Raw genomic sequence first — 20,441 nt, 5'->3', positions numbered from 1 at the left:
CTGGCTTAAACCAAATGAATATATTGGTCTAAATGAGTCTACTCCACCAAGCTACTGTTATAAACATGAGCCCCGTCAGACTGGTCGTGGTGGCGGTGTTGCAACAATATATAGTGACCGCCAGGGCCATATATAGATTTCCTAAAAGAATTAGCAGATTTCCTCTCAGATCTATTAGTTAATGTTGTTAAAGTGCTAATTGTCAGTGATTTTAACATTCACGTTGATAATACAAATGATGCGTTAGCGTTTACTGACCTAATAAACTCTTTTGGAGTCAAGCAAAACGTTACCAGGCCCACTCATCGTTTTAATCATACGCTAGATTTAATTATATCGCATGGAACTGATCTTACCGATATGTTACTGATCATGTTGCGTATTACTGATATTAATTATATGGCTCCGCGTAATCATCCAGGCAGAACTATTGTTCCAGCCACCAAAGAAAGATTCACAAATAACCTGCCTGATTTATCAGAACTGCTCTGTGTACCCATAAATACACATGAACTAGACGAAATGACATGAAGCAACATGGGCACTATCTTCTCTAATACATTAGAAGCCGTTGCCCCCCTCAAATTGAAAAAGGTTAGAGAAAAACGTACTGCGCCATAGTACAACAGTTATACCCATTCTCTCAAGAAAGAAACTAGTAATCTTGAGCGCAAATGGAGAAAAACTAACTTGGAAGTTTTTAGAATTGCGTGGAAAAACAGTATGTCCAGCTATAGACAGGCTCTAAAAGCTGCCAGGGCAGAGCATATCCGCAAACTCATAGATAATAACCAAAACAATCCAAGGTTTTTATTTAGCCCAGTGGCTAGATTAACAAATAAACAGACGCCACCCGATCTAAATATTCCCTCACAGTTTAATAGTAATGACTTTATGAATTGCTTCACTGATAAAATAGATAACATCAGAAATACAATAACAAATGTAGATTCTACTGCATCTAGTATTTCAGCTTCATTCATCGCACCCAAAGAAAAACTGCAGTGCTTTCCAACTATAGGACAGGAAGAGCTAAATAAACTTATCAGTGCATCTAAACCAAAAACATGTTTATTAGAACCGGTACCCACTAAACTACTGAAAGAGTTGTTACCTGTAGCAGAAGAACCGCTTCTCAATATTATTAACTCATCGTTATATTTAGGTCATGTCCCAAAACCATTCAAGTTGGCGGTTATTAAGCCTCTTATTAAGAAACCACAACTAGATTCTAATGAACTGGCAAATTACAGACCCATTTCAAATCTTCTGTTTATGTCTAAAATTTTAGAAAAAGTTGTGTCTGCTCAATTGTGCTCCTTCTTGCAAAAATATTAACAGGTTTCAGGCCTCACCATAGTACAGAAACTGCACTTGTTAAAATTACTAATGACTTGCTTCTTGCGTCAGACCAAGGCTGCATCTCATTGCTAGTATTACTTGATCTTAGTGCTGCGTTCGACACTATAGATACTCATAGATCGATTACAAAACTATAATGGTATTCAAGGGCAAGCTTTAAGATGGTTTAGATCGTACCTGTCCAATTGCTACCACTTTGTTCATTTAAATGGGGAGTCATCTCATTTATCAACAGTAAAGTATGGAGTACCACAAGGATCTGTCCTAGGTCCTCTGCTATTTTCAATATACATGTTGCCCCTTGGTAATATTATTAGAAAATACGGGATTAGTTTTCATTGTTATGCTGATGATACTCAACTATATATCTCAATAAGACCAGATGAAACTTCTAAACTATCTAAGCTAATAGATTGTGTAAAAAATGTAAAAGATTGGATGACCAATAATTTCCTCCTATTAAATTCAGATAAGACAGAGATATTACTTATTGGACCAAAAAACAGTACACAGAATATCTTGGATTACAATTTGCAACTAGACGGATGTACTGTTACATCCTCTAAAGTCAAAAATCTGGGTGTTATATTAGACAGCAACTTGTCCTTTGAAAATCATATTTCCCATGTTACAAAAACAGCATTCTTCCATCTTAGAAACATTGCCAAGCTTCGAAACATGCTACCTGTTTCTGATGCAGAAAAGCTAGTTCATACATTCATGCCCTCTAGACTGGACTATTGTAATACACTGCTAGGTGGTTGTCCTGCATCTTCAATAAACAAGCTATAGATAGTCCAAAATGCAGCGGCTAGAGTTCTTACCAGGTCAAGAAAATGTGATCATATTACCCCAATTTTACAGTCTCTGCACTGGCTACCTATTAAGTTCCGTATCATTTACAAAATATTATTACTTGCCTATAAGGCCCTAAATGGTTTAGCTCCAGCATACCTAACTTGTCTTCTACCACACTACAATCCAACCCACTCCCTAAGGTTGCAAAACACTGGACTTTTGGTAGTACCTAGGATAGCAAAGTCCACTAAAGGAGGTAGAGCTTTTTCACAGGCTCCCAAACTCTGGAATAGCCTTGCTGATAACGTTCGGGGTTCAGACACACTCGCTCTGTTTAAATCTAGATTAAAGACACATCTCTTTAGCCAAGCATTCACATAATGCATCTTATAATCTTGTACTGCAGTTATATCTGATCATATGTACATTATTATTCTTTAGCTTGGGTTGAACAAGTAATTTTTGCTTAGATGGAACAGCAGCTACGCTAATTATGTTTCTATTTGTTTCTCTGTTTTTGCCACGGGATTAACATCCCATGGTAACTAGGAATTACAGAAGCTTCAGTCTGTATCCAACCCTTAAATGATCTGAGATGACCGAACACCTGAGAAAAGATGACAACCCCTCAGAGAACCTCAGAGGATGCCAACGCTCAGCCAACATACAGAATTACCAAATTTTGCCATAAATTAAATATATTAAGTTTCTGCAATATATAAATATATTGTGGAAACTTAATTTCCTGTAGAGCTGCTTTGTACAACGATTTGTATCGTAAAAAGCACTATACAAATAAACTTGAACTTGATAGTGTTAAAGGCCGAGCTGAAGTCCACAAACAGGATCCTCACATACGTCCATGGTCTGTCTAGGTGTTGCAGTGTGTAATGCAGTCCCATGTTGTCTGCTTCATCCACAGACCTGTTTGCTCTGTAGGCAAACTGCAGGGGGTCCAGTAAGGGTCCAGTGTTGTCCTTCAGATAAGCAAAAACCAGTTTTTCAAATGACTTCATGACCACAGATGTTAGAACCACAGGTATGTAGTCGTTAAATCCTGTAATCTCAGGTTTCTTTGGGATGGGGATTATGGTGGAGCGTTTGAAGCATGACGGGACTTCACACAGCTCCAGTGATCTGTTGAAGATCTGTGTGAAGATGAGGACCAGCTGGTCAGCACAGGATTTCAGACAGGCTGGTGTCACACTGTCTGGGCCTGATGCCTTCCTTCTCTTGTTCTTTCTGAAGACCTGGCGCACGTCATCTTCTCTTATCTGCAGTTCAGGTGTGGGGGAGATGGGGGTTGCAGGAGATGTGAATGGTGTTTTTTCAAACCTGCAATAAAACTCATTAAGATCGTCTACCAGTTGTTGATTCTCCACAGTGCTGGGGGATGGTGTCTTGTAATTGGAGATGTCTTTCAGACCTTTCCACACTGAAGCTGTGTCACTGGAAGAGAATTGGATCCTTAACGTATCGGAATAATTCCTCTTTGCCACTCTGATCTCCTTTTCCAGTGTGTATTTGGCCTGTTTATACAAGACTATGTCCCCTTTCCTGTAAGCATCTTCTTTTGCCTGACGGAGCTGTCTGAGTTTTGCAGTGAACCACGGTTTGTCATTGTTATAAGTTAGATGAGTCCTGGTAGGAATGCACATATCCTCACAGAAACTGATAAATGATGTTACAGTCTCTGTGAGCTCGTCCAGATCATCAGCAGCTTCAAAAACAGTCCAATCAGTAAGGTCGAGACAGGCTTGTAAAACCCGCTCTGTCTCATTAGTCCATCTCTTTACAGTCCTTAATACAGGTTTAACAGATTTAAGTTTCTGCTTGTAGGTTGGAATAAGATGAACCAAACAGTGATCAGAGAGTCCTAAAGCTGCCTGTGGAACAGAGTGATATGCGTCCTTTATTTCTGTGTAACAGTGGTCCAATATATTATTATTAAAATAAAAAAAAAAACGTCCCAACATTTCCGGAATTCGGGTTGTAAACAGTGATCAGAGAGCCCCAAAGCTGCTCTTAGGATGGAGTGATATGCATTCTTTATTGTGGTGTAACAATGGTCCAATATATTACTGTCTCTGGTGGGACATGTAACATGCTGTCTGTATTTTGGCAGTTCACGGGAAAGATTTGCTTTATTAAAGTCCCCTAGAATGATTAAAACAGAGTCCGGGTGTTGTTGTTCTGTGTCTGTGATCTGATCAGCGAGTTTCTTTAAAGCTGAGCTCACGTGCGCTTGCAGTGGAATGTAGACACTCACGAGAATGAACGAGCAGAACTCCCGCGGCAAATAGAAAGGTTTACAGTTGATGAAAAGTGTTTCTAGATCTGAACAGCACATCTTCTTTAACACTGTTACATCTGTACACCACCTCTCATTGATGTAGAAGCGACTTCCCCGTTGATTCCGTGTCGCGATCTGCTCTGATCAGCGTGAAATAAGGCAGATGTAATAACGCGCTGTCTGGAATGGTGTCGTTCAGCCAGGTTTCCGTGAAACACAGAGCAGCAGAGTTTGAAAAGTCCTTGTTAAACCGGGAAAGCAGAAGGAGTTTGTCCGTTTTGTTGGGTAGAGAACGGAGATTAGCCAAATGGATGCTTGGCAACGGCATTCGAAATCCACGCTGTCTGAGCTTCGCCGGCTGGCTTCCCTCGTCTGTGCGTCTTGAAGCGTCTAAACAGCGCTGCAGCTCCGCCGACTACTATGTTCAGCAAAACATCCGAATAATCGAAAACCGGTTGGAGATTTTGTGGAGTGTTTTGCCGAATGTTCAGCAGTTCTTCTTTGGTGAAACTGATCATGTTAAACCAAAAAAAAAATAGGAAAAACTAACAAAAACACTAAAACAACTGGAGAGCCAAGCACAATGGCTGCCATGCGCGGCGCCATCTTAATTTTGTCGAAATATAATTTTTTTCCATTTAGTATTGCCCTTCGGAAGCAACAGAAGATACTTGCATGTTTCCCAGAAGACAAATTAAGTACAATTTACCTTGATCTTCAAATTCAAAAAGCATTGTGTTTCCTTCTGAAGTAACAGTGAATGTTTGAACCTTTTTTTAATAGTTGTTTTTGAGTCCCTCAATTGTCCTCAGTGTGAAAAGCTGGATCTCAAAATCATACAGTCACTGCTGGAAAGGGTTCAGTTATGCAAAATATGCTGGAAAACTGAAGAATCTGCAGGACATGGAGGATTTTTCTGAAGAACAGTGGTCAGTTTAACTGTTCAGAACAAAAAAGTGACTCATGAACAACCATCATAAAACAAAAGACTGTTGTGGATCATCCAGGTAACAACACACAGTATTAAGAACCAAGGGTTCCTAAACTTTTCAATGGGATATTTTAATTCAATTTTAATAATTTCAGCAATTGTTTTATTTTTTTTGTTGTGGACAAAATGTAAACATCTTTCATGTAAAATTTCTTATTCAGGATAATACTATATAAAAAAATAACATGCATTTTGTATGATCTCTCTTATTTAATTTTTTTTATCACTCACATTTTCACAGATTTTGCAAGGGGTTGTGGGATTACAAATTTAAGAATCTGTTTTAGATCTACTGATCCTATGTCCTTACATACAATCACCTGAAAAACTAAAGTGAAATACATAGTATTTAGCATTTATGGTAAAGATGATGACATCAGATGAACGATTCTGTTAAACAAAGTTTGTAGCAAGAGGTTCCTGCCAGTTCCTGTTCTCTTATTGTAAGTCAAATGAGCCAGATAACAGAGACTCTCGCCTTTTGTTTGTAATGGCTCTTGGTGCCCCTGCCCCAGTCTTTGGGGAGTTATGCTGATTGGATTAGGAGTAGTATATATATACACACACACACACATACACACACACATTACATTTAAATTGGGAATAAATGAAACTACAAAGACTCCGGTGAGGAAGTATAAATAGAAAAGAGACGCTCATATTTGTAAATCTGTCAGTGGAAAATCAGTAGCTAGCGTTACACAATGATGATGTTGTGTGGGAGGGGAGACGTGTCAGGGTTTAGCGCACACACACATAGAGAGGGGTGTCAGGTTTTAGGGTGTGATTAGAACCCTGCCGGCAGCAGCTGTATCCAGCTCGTCTTTCAGAGTGGGTGGAGTGCAGACACTCTCTCATTAGCCTGTCCCAGGGACACAAACACATGCAGGAAGTGGTGTCAGAACAAGCCGACTGCAAAAAGGTCATGGTGAGCACCATCAGTGTCACAGTATATTAGCCTCAAACGGCTCCAGCTTGGCCCTTTAGCTCAGCCAAGAACAACCCAGGTGCAATTGTGGTGAACTGTGCTCGTTTCTTTCTGCTCAATGATATGTATGTGAGTCATAGCCTACAACTGTTCCACGAAGCACCCATTTCTGCCCACAAAATGTTACTGAATAACTGGGAAATGCCTTCAAATATACTGCCTGTCTCTCTTGGCTTATAGTAACAGGAAGAAATTAATTCAGGGATTTTCAAACTTTTAGGAGTTCCAATTTTGACTGTCTTTCTAAATCAGAAAGAGAGATATTTAGAGTGCAGAAAAAGCAGAAAAGCTGCTTACACTTTGACTCTTATGTTGTCATTATATTAAAGTCAAATAATTTGATTATAGAAATATTGTATGAAATATCTTATTAATGTATACATTTTTGATGCATATGGACACTAAATCATTTACACTACTATTAAAAAGTTTGTGTTTGGAAAGGATTTGGAGTTTTAAAAAATGTCTCTTATGTTCACCAAGGCTGCATTTATTATTACCAAATTATCATATATTACTATTATATATTACTATATATTATTGCCAAAAAAAAAAAACATTATTTTATTTGTATTTTTTTTTTTATACTGCCAAGTATGGTGAACCATACTCGGAATTCGTGCTCTGCATTTAACCCATCAAACGTGCACACACACAGCGGTGAACACACACACAGCAGTGAACACACACACACCGTGAACACACACCCGGAGCAGTTTTTTATTACACACCCGGAGTTTTTTATTATTGCAATAAAAAAAATCAGCAACCATTACTCAAGTCCTCAGTGTCATGTGATCTTTCAGAAATTCTATTATAATATACTGATTTAGTGCTCAAATAAAATTTGTATCATTATCAGAGAAAAAGAAAATGGTTGGGCATTTTTGTTTGATAAACTTTTTTCAGGATTCTTTGATACATATAGGCTATACCTCCATAAACATACATCATTCTTACTTGTGTACCTATACAAAAACACATACAAACATCTCTACATATTATACACATAAGAGGGAAATAAAATCTTAAATTATTTCAATACCAATAAATACCCAATTATGGAAAAATAAAATGGTTACACACTGCTATATTTGATCAAATTAACCACACCACTTAAAGAAGAAGGTTCAATTCAGTTATCATTAGTCACATTCCAAGTATTCAAAGAAGGACTTCCAAATCTGTACAAAGAGGTTGTTCAGTTTTGACTGAACTATTTCTTTAAGGAAAGTTTGCTGCAAACAAGCAAAAATAGCCCAGCAATTCATCTAAAGTAGATCGAGGCAAATGTGTTTAGAGATTACTTGAGGTTTACCAAACGTCTGAAATCGGAAGCCCAGTAAAGCTCTTCAAACCCAGAGAGAGCGATCGTGGAGTGGAGCAATGTGTCTCAATAACACTCAGCTGTCAACGACTAGAGGCGATACGCCAAACACAGCTCAGCACGGCAGATTTCACAGAGTGCAGTAACTACAGGAAGCGTGAAAACAGGTGAGACCGAAGAAATGAAATGTCACAGCGCATTAATGAGTGATTCTTATACTCCTCTAAGGATCTGCTTATACTAAACACATTATGTTCAAACTGTAGTGGACCCTTGTGTAATGTGGAAAAATCTTTCATATATTTTCTCATACAGTATGGAGATTAAAGGAATAGTTTACCCAAAAATGGAAATTTGCTGAAACTTTACTCACCCTCAGGCCATCCGAGATTAGGAATATGGCGGTTTCAAATTTTCATGTTGCAATTAATTGCTAATGCTTTTATCACGATATAGCCTATGGTAGTATCATGATATTGAAATTTAGTTGGAAAAAAGTGTTGTCATAACACAGTATAGCTGTTACAGAGGAGGTTCCTGTACCGCCTCCCTCGCACCACCAGAGGGAGCAATCGCCTGAGTATTAGTTTTTCCATGAACTCCATTTCCCATAAGGCCTCATACCTGGGACTGATTGCACTTACACCTGCACCTCATTTACACACACGCTTATAAGCTGCTCACACACACAGACTCTTCGCAAAGTCTTGATTTGCCCCGGCTGTCATTTCTGAGCGTTATTTCCCGTGTTTGTTTTCTGTGAGTTTTGACCTTGGACTGTTTACCGTTATTGATTGTTTGCTGCCTGCCCTGACCTGGATTGTAATTCGGATTCTGATTCTTGCTGCCTGCCCCGATCTTCTGCCTGTATTCACAACTCTGTCTCTGCCTCGCCTACATTGCTCAGTTTGCTGTTGATTGACCCTGCTTGTTTGACTATCCCGAATAAAGAGCTGCAAATGGATCTAACTCCGTCTGGTCCCCCGCAACAGAAGACTTCGCCGGACAGTGATCCAGCGGCCCTTGTGCAACTCTCCAACGAATTATCTGCTCAAGCATCTCAGCTGGCTTCACAACAATACCAGCTGAATCGATTGACGACGACCCTGACAGAGGAGCTAGTTCAAGCATTGCAAAGCTTCCGTCCGTCGACAACCAGCACCATGGCAGCCCAGCCATCAGCACACAGCAACCCCACACCGTCACTACCTTCTCCGGTCAGCCCGCGCCTCGCCTTCCCGGAGCGGTTTGACGGTACACCGACTAAGTGTAAGGGCTTCCTGTTACAGTGCTCTCTGTTTGTCAATCAACAACCGCTATTATATCCCACTGAATCTAGCCGCATAGCTTTTGTTTGTTTGCTATTAACCGGGAGAGCGTTAGAGTGGGCAACAGCAGTTTGGCGAACGGATGGTTCCACTTCCCACATTCGAGGCTTTCCTTCAACAGTTTCGGGAGGTCTTCGAACATTTCACGGAGAGAGGAGATGCTGGTGAGCAATTGTTAACCTTAACTCAAGGAAGGAACTCGGCGGCTGAATACGCCCTCTCATTCCGCACACTCGCAGCTCAAACCACCTGGGTCGAAGACACACTGAAACTGCTATTCAGAAGAGGATTAAGGACCGAATTACAGTCTGAACTGGCCTGTCGTGACGTGGGTAAGAACTTGAACGAATTCATTGATCTCACCATACGAATAGATAATTTGCTCCGCTCACGACGCTCTACACGAGCCCCAGTCCGTGTCTCTCACGAGACGGTCATGGATCAGCAACCAATGCAGCTCGGAACTACCCACATCACGCCTGAGGAACGTGAACGCCGAATGCAGAATCACCTCTGTCTTTACTGTGGTCAACCGGGACATACGAGGAACTCTTGCCCCGTGCGCCCCTCATCAAGATCTCAACCGGTGAGTCAACCATCCAAAAACACCCACTCCTCATCTTGCTTTAATTTACCAGCTCAGTTAATCACTCAGAACAAAGTATTTAAGACATCTGCCCTCGTAGATTCTGGGGCAGCAGGAAATTTTATTTCGAGTGAGTTTGCTACTCAGTGCCAACTGAAACTAACCCCCTGTAACTCCCCCTTGGCAGTGGAGGCGCTAGACGGACGACCAATCGGCAAGGGGAGGATCCTTCAGATCACTGAGGAGGCTACACTTCTCATTGGAACTTTGCATACAGAAACCATCCGCTTCTATGTCATCAATTCATCCACACACTCCATCATCCTAGGACTACCCTGGCTGCGCACCCATAACCCTCACATCTCCTGGAGAGAGAATCAGATCATTCAGTGGGACCCCTCTTGTCAAGATCGCTGCTTATCCAAAGTCTCAAGAATCCAAAGTAAGATTTCTGACTCATCTGCTCCAGATATTGATAAACTAAACTTGCCAACCGAGTACTCTGATCTAACCGAGGCCTTTAGCAAAAGAAAAGCCTCTCAATTGCCCGAACACCGCTCTGTAGACTGTGCGATTGACCTTATGCCTGGTACCACACCCCCAAAGGGAAGAATTTTTCCCCTGTCACAACCCGAGTCTGAAGCAATGAAACGCTACATTGAGGAAGAATTAGCCAAGGGCTTCATCAGGCCTTCATCTTCACCAGCTTCAGCGGGATTCTTCTTCGTGAAAAAGAAGGATGGGGGATTGCGACCCTGTATTGACTATCGTGGCCTGAATGAGATCACTGTGAAATTCCGTTACCCGCTACCACTGGTACCAGCTGCATTAGAACAGCTCAACCGAGCCAAATTTTATACAAAGCTAGATCTCCGCAATGCCTATAATCTCATCCGCATTCGTGAGGGGGATGAATGGAAAACTGCCTTCTCGACCACTAGTGGGCACTATGAATACCTCGTTATGCCCTTCGGCCTAGCCAACAGTCCATCTGTCTTCCAGTCCTTCGTAAATGATGTTTTCCGGGACATGCTTAACAAGTGGGTGATAGTATACATCGATGATATTCTAATCTACTCAAACACCCTGGAAGAACATGTTCGTCATGTCCGGTCAGTGCTAAGTCGTCTGATCCAGTATCAACTATATGCCAAAGCTGAGAAATGTGAATTTCACCAGACCAGTACATCATTCCTGGGCTACGTGATCAGTCAGCAGGGAGTAGCCATGGAAGACAAAAAGGTTAGTGCTGTTCTGGATTGGCCTCTACCTCAAACTGTGAAAGAGCTCCAACGCTTCTTAGGATTCGCCAATTTCTACCGCCGATTCATCAGGAACTTCAGTACCATCGCCTCACCTTTAACCACCATGACAAAACGCCACACAACCCGTCTGAGTTGGACCACAGAATCACGTCAGGCCTTCGACGAACTTAAAGCCAGATTTACTTCAGCACCCATCTTGCGACACCCAGATCCTGAACGGCAGTTTATCGTCGAGGTCGACGCTTCTAGCACAGGGGTAGGGGCAGTCTTGTCGCAACGTCATGGAGAACCGGCCAAGATGTATCCGTGCGCCTTCTTCTCTCGAAAATTGTCTGAGGCCGAACGCAATTATGATGTGGGCAATCGTGAGCTCCTGGCAATGAAATTGGCTCTTGAAGAGTGGCGACATTGGTTAGAGGGATCCACACATCCCTTCATTGTACTCACCGATCACAAAAACCTAGAATACCTCCGTTCAGCCAAACGTTTGAACCCACGTCAGGCCAGATGGGCGCTGTTCTTCACTCGATTTAACTTCTCTGTAACCTACCGTCCAGGATCTAAGAACACGAAAGCCGACGCACTATCCCGCCAAACGGAAGAATCGATTCCTACCACCCTTACTGAGAACATCATCCCCGAGAGCCTGCTCGTAGCCCCCGTTCAATGGGACATCATGACAGAAATCAACCAGCTGAACAGTCAAGAGACGCCTCCAACCGAATGTCCAGCCAACCTCACCTATGTTCCCGAGACCCTCCGCAAACAACTCCTCACCCAGGTACACACAACACCCAGCTCAGGTCACCCCGGAATCACGGCCACAACACAACTCCTACGAAACCGCTTCTGGTGGCCCACCCAGTTAAAGGACACTGTCACATTCGTTCGCAACTGCACCAACTGCAACACATCCAAAACTCCCAGACAATTACCAGCCGGCCTTCTGACTCCATTACCCACACCACAACGACCTTGGTCACACATTGCTATCGACTTCATCACGGACCTGCCCAACTCACAAGGTAACACAACCATACTCACCATCATAGACCGTTTCTCCAAAGCCTGCCGCCTTATTGCCCTGCCCAAACTGCCCACATCCTTAGAGACCGCCGAACTTCTTTGCAATCAAGTATTCAGATTCTACGGCCTCCCTGAAGATATTGTGTCTGATCGAGGACCACAATTTACCTCCCGAGTCTGGACAGCCTTCTTCAAGCATCTCAACGTCAATGTCAGCCTCACATCCGGATATCACCCAGAATCCAACGGACAAACTGAACGACTTAATCAAGAAGTTATCCGATTTCTGAGATCATACTGTCAACAGAACCAAACTGATTGGAGCAGATATTTGTTCTGGGCGGAGTATGCCCAGAACTCCCTCACCAAACCTGCCACAGGAATGACTCCATTTAAATGCATCCTGGGTTACCAACCACCGCTATTCCCCTGGTCAGGGGAACCCACCGACCTGCCTTCAGTAACGGAGTGGCTACAGAATAGCGAGGCTGTCTGGGATCGGGCTCACACCCATCTGCTCCATGCAGTCAGACGACAAGAACATCAAGCCAACCGTCATCGACGCCCTGCTCCGGCATACACCCCTGGTCAGTGGGTCTGGCTATCCACCAGAGACCTCCGCCTCAGATTACACTGCAGGAAACTCAGTCCCAGGTATGTCGGTCCATTCAAAATTATTAGACAAATTACCCCAGTATCATTCCGTTTGGATCTGCCTGCTAATTATCGTGTTTCTCCTACTTTCCATGTTTCCCTGCTTAAACCCGCTGGTGGTCCGAGCGGAGCGCCGGAGGAAGGAACCGTATCCCAGACCCCCCCGCCTATCCTGATTGACGGCGAGGAGGCGTACCATTTGCACGAGTTGCTCAATTCCAGACGCCGGGGGGGTACACTACAGTACTTGGTCGACTGGGAGGGATTCGGCCCGGAGGAGCGTTCATGGGTCAATGCTGATGACATTCTCGACCCCACTCTCACTGAGGAGTTTCACCGCATGCACCCGGAGAAGCTGGCCCCCCGACCTCGAGGAAGACCCCGGCGTCGGCTGCCTCCTCGCTTCAGGAGCCGCTCGCAGGGCGAGGGCTCTGTTACAGAGGAGGTTCCTGTACCGCCTCCCTCGCACCACCAGAGGGAGCAATCGCCTGAGTATTAGTTTTTCCATGAACTCCATTTCCCATAAGGCCTCATACCTGGGACTGATTGCACTTACACCTGCACCTCATTTACACACACGCTTATAAGCTGCTCACACACACAGACTCTTCGCGAAGTCTTGATTTGCCCCGGCTGTCATTTCTGAGCGTTATTTCCCGTGTTTGTTTTCTGTGAGTTTTGACCTTGGACTGTTTACCGTTATTGATTGTTTGCTGCCTGCCCTGACCTGGATTGTAATTCGGATTCTGATTCTTGCTGCCTGCCCCGATCTTCTGCCTGTATTCACAACTCTGTCTCTGCCTCGCCTACATTGCTTAGTTTGCTGTTGATTGACCCTGCTTGTTTGACTATCCCGAATAAAGAGCTGCAAATGGATCTAACTCCGTCTGGTCCCCCGCAACAATAGCAGGTCTAATTACTTTTCTCTTATAACAAAAACAACTGAACAATACCATAAAGCAATAGGCCTACACAAAAACAAATGTGTAAAGTTAAAAACTTTACACATGCAGATTAAAGTGCAAAAGAATTATAAAGGCCGATAGATATCACTTTACAATAATATCTCATTAGTTAATGCATAAACATTAACAATGAGCAATAGCTACATTTGTTACAGATGTTATTAATCTTTGTTAAAAAACAAAACTCTTAGTTCATGTTAGCTCATTAAATAACACTGTTGCAACTTTTGATTTTAAAAACGTGTTATTAAATATTGGAATTACCTAAGATTAACGAATGTTTAGAAGAATTTTTCTTTGGCACTTTATGTTAACTAAAGAATTAACTAATGTTAACTAATGAAGCCCTAATGTAAAGTGTGACTGAAAAATAAAGAATCAAAACATATTCAAACAGTATCTAGGGCATGTTGTAGTCCAGATTAAAAATGCAAAGAAGTTTGAAAATAAATAGCCTATTAAGTCTAAATATTTATATATATATATATAATATTTGGAGCTGTGATGAGCAGCATCATGAATACACAATCTGAGAGTTCGGCAAGATGGCGGACCGGGCAAGCAGCACACTCTAAGCTCTCATTAATTTGACCCTAAATTTACTTGAAAATGTAATGTTTTAATTGATCATGATTACCCACAATAAAGTGAACATTTTAAGAAGGGACTGAAGTATTTTATAGTAGAAATCTAAAGTCTAATCAAGTGCGAACATGCCGAGTGGAAAGACCGAACCAAGAGCCGCTGCCTCAGGTAAAGCGACTACTCACAGATGGATACAACAAGTGGTGGGACGAAGAGAAAAAGTTCCCCTTTCACTCCAACGAAAAGTACAGTGCCACCTTCGAAGGTTAAAACCTCACAGGATTCCTCAGAAGTTTTAAATGCATCTCTTGTTGAAGCTATTGAAAAGCTAACCTCCAAAATTGACAGCTTCGGTGACCAGCTGAGAGAAAATTCAGTCATTGTGGCTAACATCACCAAACTAGTGGAGCTGAATGCCACTGAGTTTAAAGAGTGCAAAGTCAAGATACAAGCCATAGAAAAAGAAATGCCCCATCTAGTAAAAGAAAACAGTGAGCTGAAAGAAAAGGTCACGGACTTAGAGCGCTACAAGAGACACTGAAACCTTAAAATACATGGTTTGAAAGAAAAAGTAGACGAAAACACCCGAGATGTTGTGTATCCTGTCCAAATTAGCGCCGCAGTGGAACACTTCGATGGAGTCGGTAGTGGATAGCGCTCACCGCATTGGAAGGAAAGAAGAGGGGAGAGACCGCCAGATTATCATCCAATTCACTATGCGATTTCACCGGGACTCCATCTGGAAACTGTCCAAAAATTCTAAGATCTGTAAAGACTTGGGGATTCACTTCAAGCAAGATTTCTGCAAAGCTGACAGAGAGGCTCGCGCAGCTGCATGGCCGAAGATGGCGCAAGCCATGGCTGCAGGACAGAACGTGTACTACAGAGGACATGTCGGCTACATCAACGGTAACAGGGTTACTCTGGATTTGAAAGAATTTTGGACCAAAGCATGTCGTTACTCTTGGAGCACAGGTTTGAGTTGTATACCTCCACGACTTTATGTTAGATTCTTGTCTAACCGTAACAACCCTCTGACTTGTTTACGCTTGTGTAATTAAAAGGGAATGTTGTTAATTTAGTTGGTTCTCAGCAGATAATCATACTGGCAAAAAGGTGTTCTGGAATGTTCTGGAAATACTGTTACATTTATAAAAAGTGTAACTAAGTTACTAAAGTATGTTCAGTTTTGATTTTTAATTTAATGAAAAGTGTTCATTTTGCAGTTGGTATTTAATAATGTTTGATAGGGTCTTGCAGGAGTGTTTAATTCCAAAAAAACTAATTTACTCATTTTATTTCTTCATTTGCTTATTATTTATCTCTTTAGTGTATATATATTTTATAACCAGATGTTTTCTTTTGTTTCACTCAATACTAGGGGTCTTAGAGATTCTGTTAAAAGGAAATCTATTTTTCTTTTTTGTAAAAATGAAAAAGTGCAATGTTTTCTTCTCCAAGAAACTCTTTCTGTTGACTTGGATGAAAAATTCTGGTCAAACCAATGGGGAGATAAAATACTTTTTTCTCATGGTTCTAACAGGTTAGCAGGTGTTGCCGTACTTTTAAATAATTTTCCTGGAAACATTTTAAATACTGTTAGGGATACTTGTGGTCACTGGATCATTTGTGTTTTTGAAATAAGTGAAAATGTTTTGATTTTAGGAAATATATATGGGTATAATAATCATAACCAAAACAAAATTTTAATTACTGAGGTTACAACAGTTGTTAAGAATCTATGCCAAAGGTATCCTACTGAAGATTTTATTTTTGGAGTGGATTTTAATATGGTGAGAGACGAATGGCGTTATAGATCTCCTTCAAAATACCTGAGACACCATTACAATTCCATATTACTTGACTTTTGTAGTGTGTTTAAATTGATAGAGGTATGGTGCACTAAAAAACCTGGTATTCAGGTTTTCACGTGGTTTAAACCTGATGGTTCAGCTAAATCCAGGTTAGCTTTCTGGTTAGTCTCTGAATTGAAATCTGGTCTGGAGTCAGATTCTATAGTTTCTGCTGCACCATTAACTGACCATTGCATGGTTAAGCTTATTCTTAAACCTGCAAATGTCTATCAAAGGAGAAAAGGTTATTGGAAATTCAATTCAAACCTTCTACATAGTGAATCCTTTTGTCATGAAATTATTGCTGCAATTAATAATATAGATGGAGATTTGAATTGTAAAATTTATAGAGAGAAATGGGAATATTTAAAGTATAAAGTACGTCAGATCTCCATATCTTACGGTAAATTATTAAGCAGGAATAGTAAAAAAAAAAGAATTGGAAATTAAGAAATAAATGGTATTTGTATTAAATCCTTTTTAAGTGAAAATGACAAACAAAAACTACTTCTTCAATCCTCATTAGACAACATTTATGTGGAAAAAGCCAAAGGAGCATATATAAGATCGAGAGCAAAGTGGATAGAGGAGGGGGAAAGGAGTTCAGCATATTTTTGTAGACTGGAAAAAAAGAGACAAGAACGTAACGGTATTAAAGTTTTACTAATTAATGATAAAGAACATACAGATCCTATATTGTCCTAAATATTGTCACGCAACGGCGAAGGAAGCGCCGCGAATAGACGAGGTCAGGGTCCAAATGCAGGTAAGGTACTTTTAATGAGAAACAAAAAGGCCAACACGGCACAAAAAACAGAACAGAAAAGGACTGGGATACTAACAGCAACGCAGTGCATGTATCCCAGACCAGAGCAGACACTAGAAACCAAAACACATCAAATAACAAATAATGCAACCAGGCAGAGTGGTGGGAGAGGAGAGACTATATAGTCCGTGGCAATGGGGAACAGCTGCGGGTGTAATGGGTGTGACAGGTGTGTGAAATGTGCCAGGTGTATGTGGTTACAGGAGATGAGTCCGGGAGGAAGGGAGATGGTGACCTCTGGTGGTGACAGGGAGAAGTGCAGGGCCTGGACTCATGACATGACCCCTCCTTTAAGGAACGGCTTCCAGACATTCCACCAAAACCCCCAAAAGTCCAGAGGGAGGTGGAACAGGGGGAGGGATGGCGGGCCAGGCCCGTGTAGCGGAAGGGAACCTGGGGCCTGAGGCAGCGCCGGCGGGATGGAGACCCAGGGCAGAACCAGCGGCCACCACAGCGGTGTGTGTGGACTGTGGAGCTGCCACCCTGGAGCGGGCAATGGTGGGCTCCACCGCTTCAGGGGGCACATCAGCGGACACCGGCGCCTCGAGGGAACTGTGAGCGGAAGCAGCCGCTTTGGGAGGCTTGTGAGCGGGCACCGCCGCTTCGGGAAAGCCTGAAGCGAGTTCCGTTGCCCCGTAGGGATCGTGAGCGGGCACCGCCATCTCGGGAGCTTCGTGAGCGAACACCGCTCTCTCGGGAGGAACGTGGGCGGGCACCGCCGCCGCCTCGGAAGCCTTGTGAGCGGGCACCGCCGCCTCGGAAGCCTTGTGAGCGAACAAGGCTTTATCATTCTCTCTCGGGAGGAACGTGAGCGGTCACCATCGCCTCGGGAGGATCGTGAGCAGGCACCGCTGTTTTGGGAGCTCCGTGAGCGAACACCGCTCTCTCGGGAGGAATGTGAGCGGTCACCATCGCCTCGGGAGCTTCGTGAGCGGGCACCGCTGTCTCGGGAGGATCGTGAGCGGGCACCGCTGCTTCGGAAGCCTTGTGAGCGGGCACCGCCGCCTCGGAAGCCTTGTGAGCGGGCACCGCCGCCCTGGAAAAACCACAAGCAGATCACGCTGCTCGCACCGACATCAGTGGGGGATCCTGCACGCTGTGCATCAGCCCAGGATGCTCCAGAAGCGGGCGCAAGGCACTGGGCATCATCAAAGCTATCCCACAATCTATAATTCATATGTCTTGTAATTTATCTCAAAATAATGTAACACTTTGTCTTCCTCAGCTTTTGGTGAATGAAGTTTCTATTACTAACATAAATTTATCCAATACTGTAATTTGGAATGTTTTTGTTAATGAACTATATCCATTTTCTTTAAATAAAAATTTAGTATTCCAATATTTCTCTCAGGGTGAAGTTAAAATTTTAAGAACAAAATATTTGAAATTTCCAGTTGCACCAAAGGCAAAGGAAAAATTCTTAGAGAATTTTTGAGATGTCGATTTTACCTTGATGTTAACAACTGTTCCTTTTGTGATGATCAAATTGAAACTACGGAACATCATTTTTATGATTGTAAATTTGCCTGTGCTTTTTGGGAAGATTTGCATTACTGGTTATTTCCTAAATTTGAAGATTTACATGTTAAAGAATACACAAATCTGAATGGCTGTGTTTACAGGGTTTCCAGGGTAATGGCTGCATTTCTGCTGTTCAGCGCTATCTGCTGTCAGAGAGTGAATGTGTGCTTTCATCCAGAAGGACTCTCACACATTCCGCCATGCGCTTCTCATCCTTGCTTGTTTACATCAGATAAATGCATTGACGCAATATACAGCGGTGTTGTGCATTGTGACCAGTTGATGGGAAAAGTATTCTTAAAATGCATTCAAAATTCGGAATAATTTGGAATAAATAATTATTCTCAATATTTTGAAGTGCCCACGATAACATGTTCATTACCGTGATATAGGCTATATTGCATTATTGAATACCGGCACATGCCTATCTATCTGAGATGTAGAGGTTTTTTTTAGATTTTGAGAAATATGATACATGATACTTTGCACACCAATGCAGTGTCCAAACAGCTGATAAATACATAAGTTAAAAAAATATCTTGATGAATTAGTTTCTTACAAACACACAGCTTTTCACTTCACAAGATATTAATTGGTGGGCTGGAGTTGTGTGGAATACTTGAGGATTATTGTGATGTGATTCATTGCAGAGGATCCATTAGTGAGCAAGTGATGCAAACTTCAGATGGCTGGAAAATAAATACTTTTGTTTTTTGGAAAATTTTAATTTTAGGGTGAATTATTGCTTTCAACACAGAGCAAATTGAGCATTGAATTAGCATCTTCTGATTCTCAGATTGTTCATATATTGTAATTAAATAACAAAGAACTTGATTAAAACTCCTCAGTTATTAAAGAACAACCACGGAGCAACCCTAATTTGTCTATACTGCTGGTCAACTATGTGCAATCAACTGAATATGGCACAGCACCAAACAGGAACAAAAAGATACTTTCTAATAGCATTATGCTAACTGAAACAGTCCAGACAGAGCTCTATGTTCTCTAGCTTTGTCAATTTCAGACCTGTGGGATGTAATAGCCTGTAATTAGCCTCAATGGCACAATCCCGCTCTGCAATTGTCTATGCAATTACATTTTGCCAATGAGCCAAATATATGCAGCCAAACTATATGCTTGCTACTAACAGAATGTTTAACTTTCTCTTTTGACCTGGCAAATGCTTACTGATGAGAAAAGCTCTTGAAAAAGCCCAGAGTCTTTTGTTTGTTGCTTAAAGTGTTGTGACTGGTTAAGTGGCCTAAGGGATATCAGCTGAGAAAAAATATTTGCTTTTGACTATTTGCTTTAGTACTCCTTGTAAGAGGCATTATGTAGCTTCTTTTTCTAAGTGATACAGTGGTTTGATTCAACTGCCGAACATCTGTTTTTCTGCAGTAAACTCAGATGACTCACATCTTTTCATATCTGATCTCGCTGTATCAGATGCTGTAAAGTTCACATATGTCACACACTTATGAACACAAGCAGAACACAAAATACACACACACACACACAAATCCCTGTAGGGCCTATATACTAGGATGAGGCTTCAAAAAGCCAGACACCATAAAAATGGCCATTTTCAATTTTCTCACCATTGTCTTGTTCAAAATGAGTACACACACAAGGTGGTAATATGGTCTGTCCTAAATTATTCTTTATTTATGTTTTGACAATAACTGATATGTTGGCTGACATCGTAAATTTACTGTATGTGGTTTTGTCTCTCAGAGTTTTAGGTCACACTTTATTTTAATGTCCAATTCTCACTATTAAAAAACCATTAACTATGACCTTTTCCTCAATACACTCATAATTGGCTGCTTGTTAATAATTAGTAAGGTAGTTGATCAGAATCACAACCAGAATGAGCTTTATTCCCAGGTATGTTTACACATACAAGGAATTAGTTTTAGTGACAGAAGCTCCACAGTGCGACAGAATGACAGTGACAAGACAAGACACAGATAATAAAAAGAATAATATACAAATATACAAAATAGGCAATGTGCAAAATAGCAAAAATAAAATATACAAAATAGACAATTTAGTATGTACAGGTATGTTAGG

At 41.7% G+C, this 20,441-nt stretch overlaps 1 protein-coding gene across 1 annotated transcript in view; it reads right to left on the bottom strand.

The window, feature by feature from the left end:
- LOC306877189 (heparan-sulfate 6-O-sulfotransferase 3-B-like) overlaps positions 1–20,441 on the bottom strand; it is a gene marked incomplete at both ends in the record, with an annotated part of 117,564 nt that overhangs the window by 18,989 nt on the left and 78,134 nt on the right. The gene's annotated exons all lie outside the window — the stretch shown is intronic.

Source organism: Barbus barbus, assembly GCF_936440315.1.
Source record: "Barbus barbus genome assembly, chromosome: 11".
Taxonomy (NCBI): Eukaryota; Metazoa; Chordata; class Actinopteri; order Cypriniformes; family Cyprinidae; genus Barbus; species Barbus barbus.
Note: the sequence above shows the minus strand (reverse complement) of the source record. Positions and strands in the feature narration are given on the sequence as shown.